Below are 10,921 nucleotides of genomic sequence, written 5' to 3'. Positions count from 1 at the left end.
CCTGCCCACCAGTGATCAGCTGTTCAGCGTGTGCCGAAGGCATTGGGAGGAAGGGAGGAGTGGGGGTGGGAGTTTGGGGGAAGGGATGGAGTGGGGGTGGGGCCTGGGGCAGAGCAGCGGTCAAGCACCTTCTGGAAAATTACAAAGTCAGCACCTATGGTAGGGATTATGTGCACTCCAGCCCAACCTGGTCCTTGGTCTACTTCCTTCCCATGTGCAGTATCCAGAAACCATCTAGAGCCCATGATGGAGTCCTAGGAGAGGGGGTGAGAGAAATAATGCTGGGGAAATAGCAGACCTGCCCTGCCACATGAGACATCACATGGAATGCCCACCCATGACGGATCCTTTTCCCATATACAGCCTCAATCAATCAGTCCATACATGAACACTATATAAATACAACCCAGCAATACTGTAAAGTACTGTGAATATTAGGGTGTAAATAGTATGGGCATGTGTGTTTGCATGTAACTTTTCACTAGCACATACTGATCAAATACACCACCCAACACATTCCCTACAACAGTGTAGGGAGGCTGTGGGGAGCAGAGGGAGAGCCATCCTTATACCAGCATGCTTGGGAAGGGAACTGGGTGCTTATTTAGGGCTACAGACAGTTTACATTGTCTTCCTTCCTTCCTTCATTGTGCAGGTGTCTTGGAGGGCCCCAAGCCCAGCACCTGATTTTGAAATAACCGTGCTAAGGTCCCCAGTCAAAATACAACAGCGTGAAGGACAGTCAGTCTAATTTAAAGCCAGTTAGATCAAAGATAAATTGCCAATCACCAGTTCCCAGACATAAGCTTTAACTTCCAGAAACACAGTCAGGTTAGCAGGCAGCAAAGCCTTTTGCATGTAGAACCATGTCCTTTACACACAGCGCAGAGCAGCAGGAGTCTTCCTGTTTATAAAAACATTTTGAAAGTTGCAGGTGCCAATTTGAATCCATTTTTGCAGTTACAAGTGCCACAGTTCCTCACTGTACCAAGATGGGTATTTGCCGATTACAGCCCAGAGCTGAGTTAAGCAGGGACTTGTGTTTGCCCTATCCCTACACTCCTGTGTGTAGAGGCATTTAGCAGATCTGCCAATGTTTTATTACATAAGTAACAAACTCATGGGAAAACTTTCATATGCTCCGATTCTTATCCATCGCATATTCTATACATTATACCCTCTGGGTGACATTTAGGCATAAGGCCAGCACAGAGTCCATGCACCAAGAAGTCCCTCATAAGCCCTCAAAATATGGGTTAAAGAGTACTTAAATGGTGAATATGCCTTGTGCTGGCCCTCTGCACAGGGGTAGATTTCACCCTTTCAGAAGTGTGATTTAATATTTAGAATAAAATACAAAGGGAGCCACGACACAGAAGCAGTGTTCCTGGCTCTTCCACTAACTCACTAGGTGTCTTCAGACAACTCTCTTAACCTCTTTAACATTAAACCAGCTTTAAAATACTTACCTGCCACACAAGATCTCAGGAAGCCTAATTATTATTGTTAAGAAGGTGCTGTGAGGTCTTTGAATGAAAAAGTGCTATACAAATGCAAAATAGTATTATTTTAAAACTTACAAACTGGCTATTTTAGCCTCTGATTGGACTTCAGAACAGAGGTAGCTCTTACAAATGGCAGTGACATTATAAAAGTCCTTATGAAATACAGAAGCAGATTCACGTGGTCTTTTGATAACTGTTCTTCAGTCCTTTTCGTCATTATTTTGTAAGCTATTTTAATTAAAACAAGGACATCAGAGTCTACAAATGTACAAGTATCAGACAGAGAAAAATGGAAATGGTAGAACACGTCTAAGTTACTTTAAGGTAATTTCTTATAAAAATAGACAGAAGGCAATAATTCATACTGTACTGTTTTAAAAAAAGACACAAAGTTTATCATAGGTTACTTATTGGCCTACTTGGCTGACATTTCAAAGTCCAATAAGTCTACATCTAAGCCTGAAACTTGGCAGACAAATCAAGTTTCTTTTTCTTGGTAGTAAAGTATCTGATCTTTTTCTGCATGTTCAAACAATCAGGATTAAAGTTAATTTATATAGCTTGCATTGCTGTTTAGATGTTAAGTGTTTTGACAAGGTAATTAAGAGAAATATTAAGAGAATATTTGTTCTAAATTTAAAATACAATCTAAAGCAGGTGCTAAATTTAAAACACAATGCACATTCTCCTCGCAAGAAAAGTTAACCTGATGCTCACCAAGCCAAATAAACTGGCAAATGTCAGACTTTAAGTGCATCTGTCTTAGAATTCAGGGGTTAAATCCTGGCCCCCCTGAAGTAAATACCAAAGCTTCCATTTACTTCAATTGAACCAGGATTTCACCCCAGGACATTTCAAGTTTGGCATTTGTGATTACCAAGCCTCACAACAATTTCCCCATATTTTTAAACTTTTTTCCTCTCCCGTAATGGGCATCTGGTGCCACAGACACAAATCCAATTGGGTTTGGAACTGTGATTGATTTCACATATGCTGTATATGTTTGGCAATACACACATTGATTTGACACCATACATCCAGTCAGTTATATGAATTAAGCAAATACGTTTTTTTCCATCCCTATCTAGTATATCCCACTGCCAATGGACAGTTGTTGCCAACAGTAAACTCTCTCTGTCTTTGAAATGACTCAAGCAATGGGATTATCACAATTGCCTATGGAGATTATTCTACATTCCAATCGACCTTAGTGTTAGCAAATGTTTCCTGATATTCAGCCTAAATCTACTTTTGCTCGATTTCATCCCTTTGCTGCTAGTAATATGTCTTTCAGCCAACATAAGAAATTCCTTTTCCTCCTCATGGTTGGGACCCTTTAACTATTGTAGACAGTTCACATATCCCCTTTAGTCATTGTTTCCTAGTTTAGATTTTTCTTGCGGAAAGTACAATTGGAAGGGACCAGGAGACAGTTCTTTTACCACCAAGCACTCCTGTGAATGGAACTCTGGAAAAAGGAAAGCTCCTAATTTAAGTATATTAATGTGCAAATAAAACACTTTGGAACCGGAAGCTCTCTATCTGGAATTCTCTCTAAAAATGGAGTTAAAATCACAGTAGTCTGTGCTTGGCGTTCACTAGGAAGAGAACATTTTCTAATTATTAAAGCACAAGAACTGGATTGTTGAATCTATTCCTGGCTCTGTCACTGAATTGTTGTGTGATCTGTGCCTCAGTTTTCCATTTACCTGCAATTTGGCTTCTCTAAAGATTCCTTCTTGAGGATCTCATGTTTCTACCATGTGACTGGCAGAAACTCCTGTAGCTTTCAAGGGGGGAGAAGAATGCCTTTAAAAATCTCCCCCAAAAGAATCCGGCCCTTTAAGGCATCATCACATCTACCTTATGCACAGACCTGATACCAAAACAACTAAATATTCCTCTGCTTCTCTGATGAGCAGTAAGGAAACGGTTACCTCTGCTGTAAGAAAAAACTGTGACAAATGTACGATAAGCTGGCCAGGAAGTAAGTCATTCCCCGTTCTCAGAGAAAGGTGGACAGGTGAGTAGGAATCCAGTTAAATGCTACAATGGGCCATTTCCGCAACCCCCACTCAGTGTCTGTATGCTGGTACTCTTTTGTAGGCTGTATCTGGGGTGGAAAGGTATGACTAGCGTGTACTGCACTGCTGCCATCTCAGCTTCAGCCCAATGACACCACACTCTGCATATGTGGTGTCAGAAGAGGGCGGAGGAAGGAATGAGAATCACCATCCAGAACGTGCTCACATGCACAGAGTGACTCCAGCTGATAATTCCCAGTCCACTCACTAAACTGCAGTGCCCCAGACCCCGGGCACCCTCACCAGTGCACAGCTCACTCTCCAGTACCCACAGCTAGAATGTCTGCTCAAAGCCTCACCCCGCGCACCACTGTCAGCATCTAAAACCAGCTGCAATTTCTTGTCATGCCACCAAATGCCACAATTTTTGTGGCTACAAAGAATTGTGGGATTTTGATAGGTCACAGCAAGAAATCCCAGCTGGATATTGAAGTTGAGGTGGGAACAATGGATAAGAACCAGGCTAACTCTCCAAAAATTCATAGGGAGCCCTCTTAATTTCCTAATTAATAGGGTTATAGGGCTAGATTGTGACTGGCTTTTGCACAAAAGATTGAGAGGAAGTAGACACACAAAGATCTTCCATTCCCTTCCTCCACTTTCCCTTTAGGTCCCTGCTCCAGGCCAGTCACAACAGCCGCCTCTCCTAGCATGCTCTGCAGTGTTAACCAACAAACAGGCCTACTGCACAAAGCTCCCAGGAGTAATGTGCTAGATAGATCAGCTTTTACAACCTCCTCATCTCTCTGGTTAAAAGTGTTGCTAGCATTTCTTTTTCTCTGTGCGTGTTATCTGATATGTTGACATGATAATGGACATTGTAATAAGATTCATTACATGTAATTTTTTTTGATAACTGAAAAAATGAAAAAATTACTAGGGAAGGTGGGAGAATTCAGGTATTCAAAGCTTGACTTTTTAATGTTTGGCTGTTTCTTGTCTACTGAAACATTTTGTAGTCAAATGTAACAAGTGAATGTGTGATTTATATTACAGTAAATTGAATTGACTACAGTAGCTGTTCTATGGGAACTGGCTGCCCACTGGGAAGCTACAAAGCTACCTTCACTCTCAGGTCTTACCCACACAGATGACTTAAAAAAAAAAAAAAAGTGTTGTATAACAGCAAAAACCCACTGCCAAGATATCAGCATGGTATAGCCAAACCTTACAAACTAAGGTCATTGACTTCAAAGAAACTGATCACATGCTTAAAGTTAAACATATTCAGAAGTGTTTGCAGGATGCGAGCCTCTGCTCTTTGTCCCTTATAAAATTCCTGTTTATCCTTTGTTTAAAAAAAAATCTCTGCTGAGGATTAACAAGAATTTGATAAGGGACAATAAACAGCATATAGAGAGAGAAAGCATACACATATGTAGAGAGAGTAGGTAGTCCCATACTAGAAATCCATCAGAGTGCATTTTACTTTTATTATTCATTATTTGTATGTGGTAGCATCTGGTCATGCATCAGGACCCTATCATGCTAGGCACTATGGAAACAGAAAAAAAGAGGGATCCTGCCCCAAAGCGCTGACAATCTCAGTAAAAGACAAGAGACAGATGGTGGATATAGACAGACTGATGGGGGAGCACATGGACATAGTGAGACAACGGTGGTCGCCATGACAGGCTGTGGTCACCTAGCCATTGTTCAGTTTTTTGTGGTCACAGCAAAGGAGAGTTTTAAGAAAGAATTTGGAGATGACTTGGTGGATTTTTACAGAGAGCTCCTCCCAAGCGTGGGAGGCCACATCTGAGAAAGCTAGGGTTGCCAACTTTCTAAGTGCACAAAACCAAACACCCTTGCCCGCCCCTGCCCTGCCCCTTCCCCAAGCCCCCGCCCCCGCTCTCACTCCACCCACCCCCACCCCCACCCCATCGCTTGCTCTCTCCTACCCTCACTCACTTTCACTGGGCTGAGGCAGAGGGGTGAGCACTCTGGCTGCAGGTGTGGCCTCTGGGGTGGGGCTAGGGATGAGGGGTTTGGGGTGCAGGAGAGAGGGTTCCAAGCTGGGGCAGGGGGTTGGGGTGTGTGTGGTGGGTATGGGTGCCAGGTGGGGCCAGAAATGAGGGGTTCAGGGTGCTGGAGAGGGCTCTGGGCTGGGGCAGGGGTTTGGGGTGCAGGGGGAGGGGGATGAGGACTCTGGGGTGGGGCTGGGAATGAGGGGTTTTGAGTGCAGGAGGGGGTTCAGGGCTGGGGCAGGGGGTTGGGGTGGGTGCGGGATCCCAGCAGCTCTTAGTGCGGCTCCCAAGAAGCAGCCACCAGGTCCCTGCAGTCCCTAGGTGCAGGGCGGCCAAGGAGGCTCCACACATTGCCCTTGCACCCGCAGTCACGGTTCCCAGCCAATGGGAGCTGAGGAGCTGGCATTAGGAATGGGGGCAGTGCACGGAGAACTCCCTGGCTGCCCATGCGCCTAGAGACTGTAAGAATATGGAGGCTGCTTCCAGGAGCCACACAGAGCCAGGGCAGACAGGGAGTTCTCCGTGCACTTCACCCTGCCCCTTCACCCTGCCCGCCGCTGCACCGCCAACCGGACTTTTAACGGCCCAGTAGGCAGTGCCGACCAGAGCTGCCAGGGTCCCTTTTCAACCGGGCATTCTGGTCAAAAACTGGATGCCTGGCAACCCTAGAGAAAGCATGAAAGTTCTTGCTTGAAAATTTAAAAAGCGGGAATGGAGGCTGGCGTCCTGGCCAATGGGAGGTGGTAAATGACATCTCAACAGTGAGAGAGAGATGATTGGGAGCATGGAGATAGGCCGTGAAGGGCCTTGAAATTGAAGACAATCAGTTTGTGTTTGAGCCAGCGGAAACCAGTGGAGAGATACTAAGACAGGCATGACAGGTAAAGGCACATAGGCAATCAGCTAGCTGATCTTTGCAGCAGCATTTTGAGCACATGGTGTTCCTTCATCTCTCTGTTGTCTCTGGAGAGAAAAGAAGCAAGACTGTACTTATCAAGGCCAGAGAAGATGATGATGTTGCAGTAATCAAAATGCGACCTGATGAGGGCATAGATAAAGTGATTTCGCTGTGTGGATGTGTGGAAAGGCTGGCTCTAACAGATGTTATGCAGGCAGAAGCAGCAAGATTTAGACATGGCCTAGACGTGGCGATCTAGAGAGAAAGCCAAGTTGAAGTGATGCCCCAGTTATAAGCTGAGTGACAGAGAGGTTGATGGGTTATTGTCAGTCACTGAGAAAGGAGGAAGGTGGGAGAGCTTGGGGAAAGATTCAGAGCTCTATTTTTGAACTGCGTTCAGAGAATTAACATGACATTTGCTTTAATCCATTAAGAGAAATATCAAATCCCACAGAAAGAATAAAGAGGACCCCATTTAATAGCTTAATAGACTAGTATTCATTAAGTTTTATTTAGATTGTGCAGTAGGCTTCTTGGGGCAAGGGCAGCACCAGTAACATGGGGAAGTGCTTAACTAATAGTTCATAATAATTACTAATGATGTAAATGCTTTTTGCCATGTGTGGTTTGCTGCTTTAACACTAAATGATTTTAATGAAGTGGATGAAATGGAAATCAGAGCCTGGATACTGAAATGGTTTCAGTGAAGCACCTAATTATCTTTTAGAACAGCCAGGAATGAGCATTAGATATCTTTAATAACTAATCTGACCAAAACAAATTGGCCTTTGTCAGTATGCTATCAGAATATCTAAATGCTCCGTCATAACTAGAGCTGTCATTATAGACCTCATATAGGAAGTCACAGTTTACATGACACAAGTGAACCATAATGAAAAGTAAAGAGCTCAGACCTTTTTTCATTAAGACTTTAAATAAATTTTTAAGAGGTACCCAGTGGGTGTATTTGTGCCCAGTGGAACTCATGGTCATAGGTGCCGACTCCATGGGTGCTCTGGGGCTAGAGCACCCATGGGGAAAAAAATGGTGGGTGCTGAGCACCAATCGGCAGCCCCCATCAGCTCTGCTCATCCCCCAGCACCTCCCGCCAGCCGGCGAGCACCATGGATCAGTGCATCCCCCTCCCTCCTGCCTTCCGCAACCAGCTATTTCACAATGCACAGGAGGCTCTGGGGGGAAAGGGGTAGAAGCAAGGACATGGCATGCTCAGGGGAGGAAGCAGAACTGGGCAGGAAGAGGCAGGGATGGGATCTTGGGGGAAGGGGTGGAGTGGAGGAGCCTGCAGCAGAACCAGGTGTCAAGCACCCCCAGGCACTTTGGAAAGTCTGCACCTGTGGTCATGGTGCTGCCCACAGCAGCACCCACTGTGGCAGCTATGCCCCAGGGAGAGACTATGATGCAGAACCAGCCAGGAAGCACTGCTGATAGGGGGAGAATGGGGCTGAGAGGGATCACCAATGACAATTCCCATGAGACAGCAGCTCCAGGATGCAGAGATTAATGTCAAATCGGACCTGAAGTGAAATGTTTTATTTATATTTTCCTGACAGAAAATTCTTCCAAAAATATCAACCTTTTCCCACAGAAAATCTCAATTTCAATAAAGCCTTATTTCCAATGAGAAAAAATTGTGTTCAAAATTTTTGTGCCTGCCCTCCCCAGGTATAGACTGCATATACCGCTTTGGAGCCCTGTAGTGGTAACACCTGGAATGCCCTGCAACCACAACTATTAAGGAGCTGTCACAGGTCTTAGTGAGCATCCCCGGCTGGCCATTCAGTAGGACTGCCATGAGGGGAATCCAAACCTCTGTGCTCTGGATCTCCTAGTGTGCATTAAACTTCTGTAACCTTAGCAGGTTGCAGCACTGGTTCCTGCCTTGGCCTCTCTGGAAGATTTCCTGGACACATACTTTTAAGCTGCTACCACTTCTGGGAAATAAGGCTCTTCACTTCATCTACATTCGGCTTCAGGACCAGCGCTGACCCCCAAAGATACCCTAGTTACTTAATCACATCCCTCTCCCAGAACCCAACCCAATGGCATGATGAAGCTTCTGGTTTACAGTTTTAAACTCTCAGGGGAGAACACCTGAGACACAGTCAGCACACAACTTTGACAGTCTAACACCTTTATGCTCTTTTATACTTCATCACGTAAAGCACAGTTCATATAAAAACAACAAACACCTGAAACCACAATATCCCTCATTTTGTAGCTCACTTTTCTCTGGGTCTAGAAAGGCAGGCAGGGAGTCCAGTGCCTCATGCTATTATATGCTGGGTTGTTTCTCTCTCATGGACTAGAGGACAATGGCCCCTGAGCAGACCAGCTTCTGCCCTTTAAAAGCCTTCTGCCCATGTGTCACCATTACCAGCTTCCCCATGAGCACAGACCCCTGCCAGGTGACTTTGTTGCCAAGGCAACCTCCTCCTGCTACACCAGTTCTTCTGGCCAGGGACCAGTCTTTTGTCTAGAGTGACTAGATTTCCAACAATTGGATATTAAAGTCAGTTACCCACTTGCTGGCTTCAGTATGGAGATCCAGGCCCACACATTCCCTCCGTGCCCAGCCAGAGACCCTGTATGAAGTGATTGGCACCGATCTTTCCCAACCCCTTATTATTTCCTTGGCCTGCTTCCCACCATGCCTCTCTTGCAGGCTGTTCCTCGCCCATCACCGTCTTCCTGGAGGACTTCTCACCAGTTTGCTGCTGAAGGGTCCTGCTCTCAGTGGCTTCTCAGCCTCTCTAGCAGCCATCCTACCTGTCCACTCTACTTTCCACAGCTGTTGTGAGGCCACCAGTCTGCCTCAGCTGAGCAAGCAGTCAGTTTCCCCGTTAATCCTTTAGCATCTGAGACAGCAAGAGGTATATACACCCCATGACAGCCTCATATTACTAAATAGGGGGTCCTCCACATAAGGAATGGCATTGCTGGTTCAGAAAAATACCCCATCCAGTTTTCCTCAGCTAGAGGAAAGGTTTCTGTGACACTCAGAATATGGAGAGAGTTAAAGTGGAGAGATCCTCTGGGAAGGAATCCTGAGCAGGGGGAAGAGAAAGAAATGCAAGCTTTTGTTTGTGTCTAGAATGTGCAGTCATAAATATATCCTTATCATCTGAGAGCATGGGTACAGACACCAGCATGCACATGTCCGCCACAGAGTGTAGCTTTTATTTCATGGGACAACTTTCCTTACCACAAATGTGCTATCTCTGGCTGCTGAACTGTTAGTGATCACAATATGTGTAAGGGCTGATCAGCCCTGGGAGATTATGGAAAGGGGTCAATGGATTGGCTACTTAGCCAAAACTTTTAGCTATCCCCAGGTGAGAGTGCCATCTCTCACACGTATTGCAATATTTATTTATAGGCTTGTCTGTGGTGCTCATCATCTGTGTAATAACTAAAAGTCTCACAAACATTCATACATTTGTCCTCATGACACCCTGTGAGATAGGGCAGCGCTATTATCCCCATTTTACAGATGGGGAATGGAGGCGCTGTCAGGAATGAGGGCCTGCAGCTGCGCCTGTCCAGTCATCAGGCAGTCAATGAGTGCAGCTGGGCCAGTGGCTGCTCAGTATACATACCTGTGGATTCTCTGCTTTCCTGTGCTTGCTTTGCTCCAATAATTTTGCTTTGTCTGCCTTGGAACCAACCTTGTTCCTGCCCTGCACCCCAGTCCTGTTCCAGCCTTGCTCCTACCTTGGAACTAGTCCTACTCCTGCCTTCCCTGAATTCACATACTCCAGTTCTGACTCCTGTTCTGACCACTAGGCTTGACTGCCTACGACCCAGTATCCTGACACACACATGTCCAAAGTTATCTGGAAGGTCTGAGGAACTGAACCTGAGCCTTAACCACAAGAGTCCTCTGCCTCTCCCTGTCCTTTCCATAGCTCACTCCTTTTTCAAGTATGGCTTAGTTCGGTGGAATTTAATACAAAATTTGTTGTGTTCATTCTGTCCCTATTTGTCCCCTTCATGAACTACCATGCAATTCCAGCACAGTTTACCATCTCTGCTCAAAAAGAGCCCAGGATTAGAATAGCATAGCCCTTGCAGGTCAAAACAGAGGTCATTGGCAGCCTTGTGTGAGGATCGCTTGTAACACATCTGCCCACGCTATGCCTGGCTATAGAAAACACTATTATTTCTTTACTTTGCTAAGCACTATGTTTACCCACAATTAGTTTAAAAAGAAAGAGAAATATTCCTCTGAGGATGCATGAAGAGACACTTTGTTGGTAAACTTTCAATGGGAGATCAAGTTCTTTCTTCAAAAGAACATGTAGGAAGAAGCTCATTTGTCTCTGCTTTGAAACAAAAGTTGTTGGCACACATGATTACCCCATTAATCAATCATGCCTTTTGTATTTATCTAGTGGGTCTGGTTTGCTTCTTCCTGGTACTTCCTTTATTGTTGTAAAGAATCCAGCA

The sequence above is a fragment of the Chelonia mydas genome, chromosome 9 (assembly GCF_015237465.2).
Source record: "Chelonia mydas isolate rCheMyd1 chromosome 9, rCheMyd1.pri.v2, whole genome shotgun sequence".
Taxonomy (NCBI): domain Eukaryota; kingdom Metazoa; phylum Chordata; order Testudines; family Cheloniidae; genus Chelonia; species Chelonia mydas.
The sequence above is the reverse complement of the archived record's forward strand: the minus strand, read 5'-3'. Positions refer to the sequence as shown.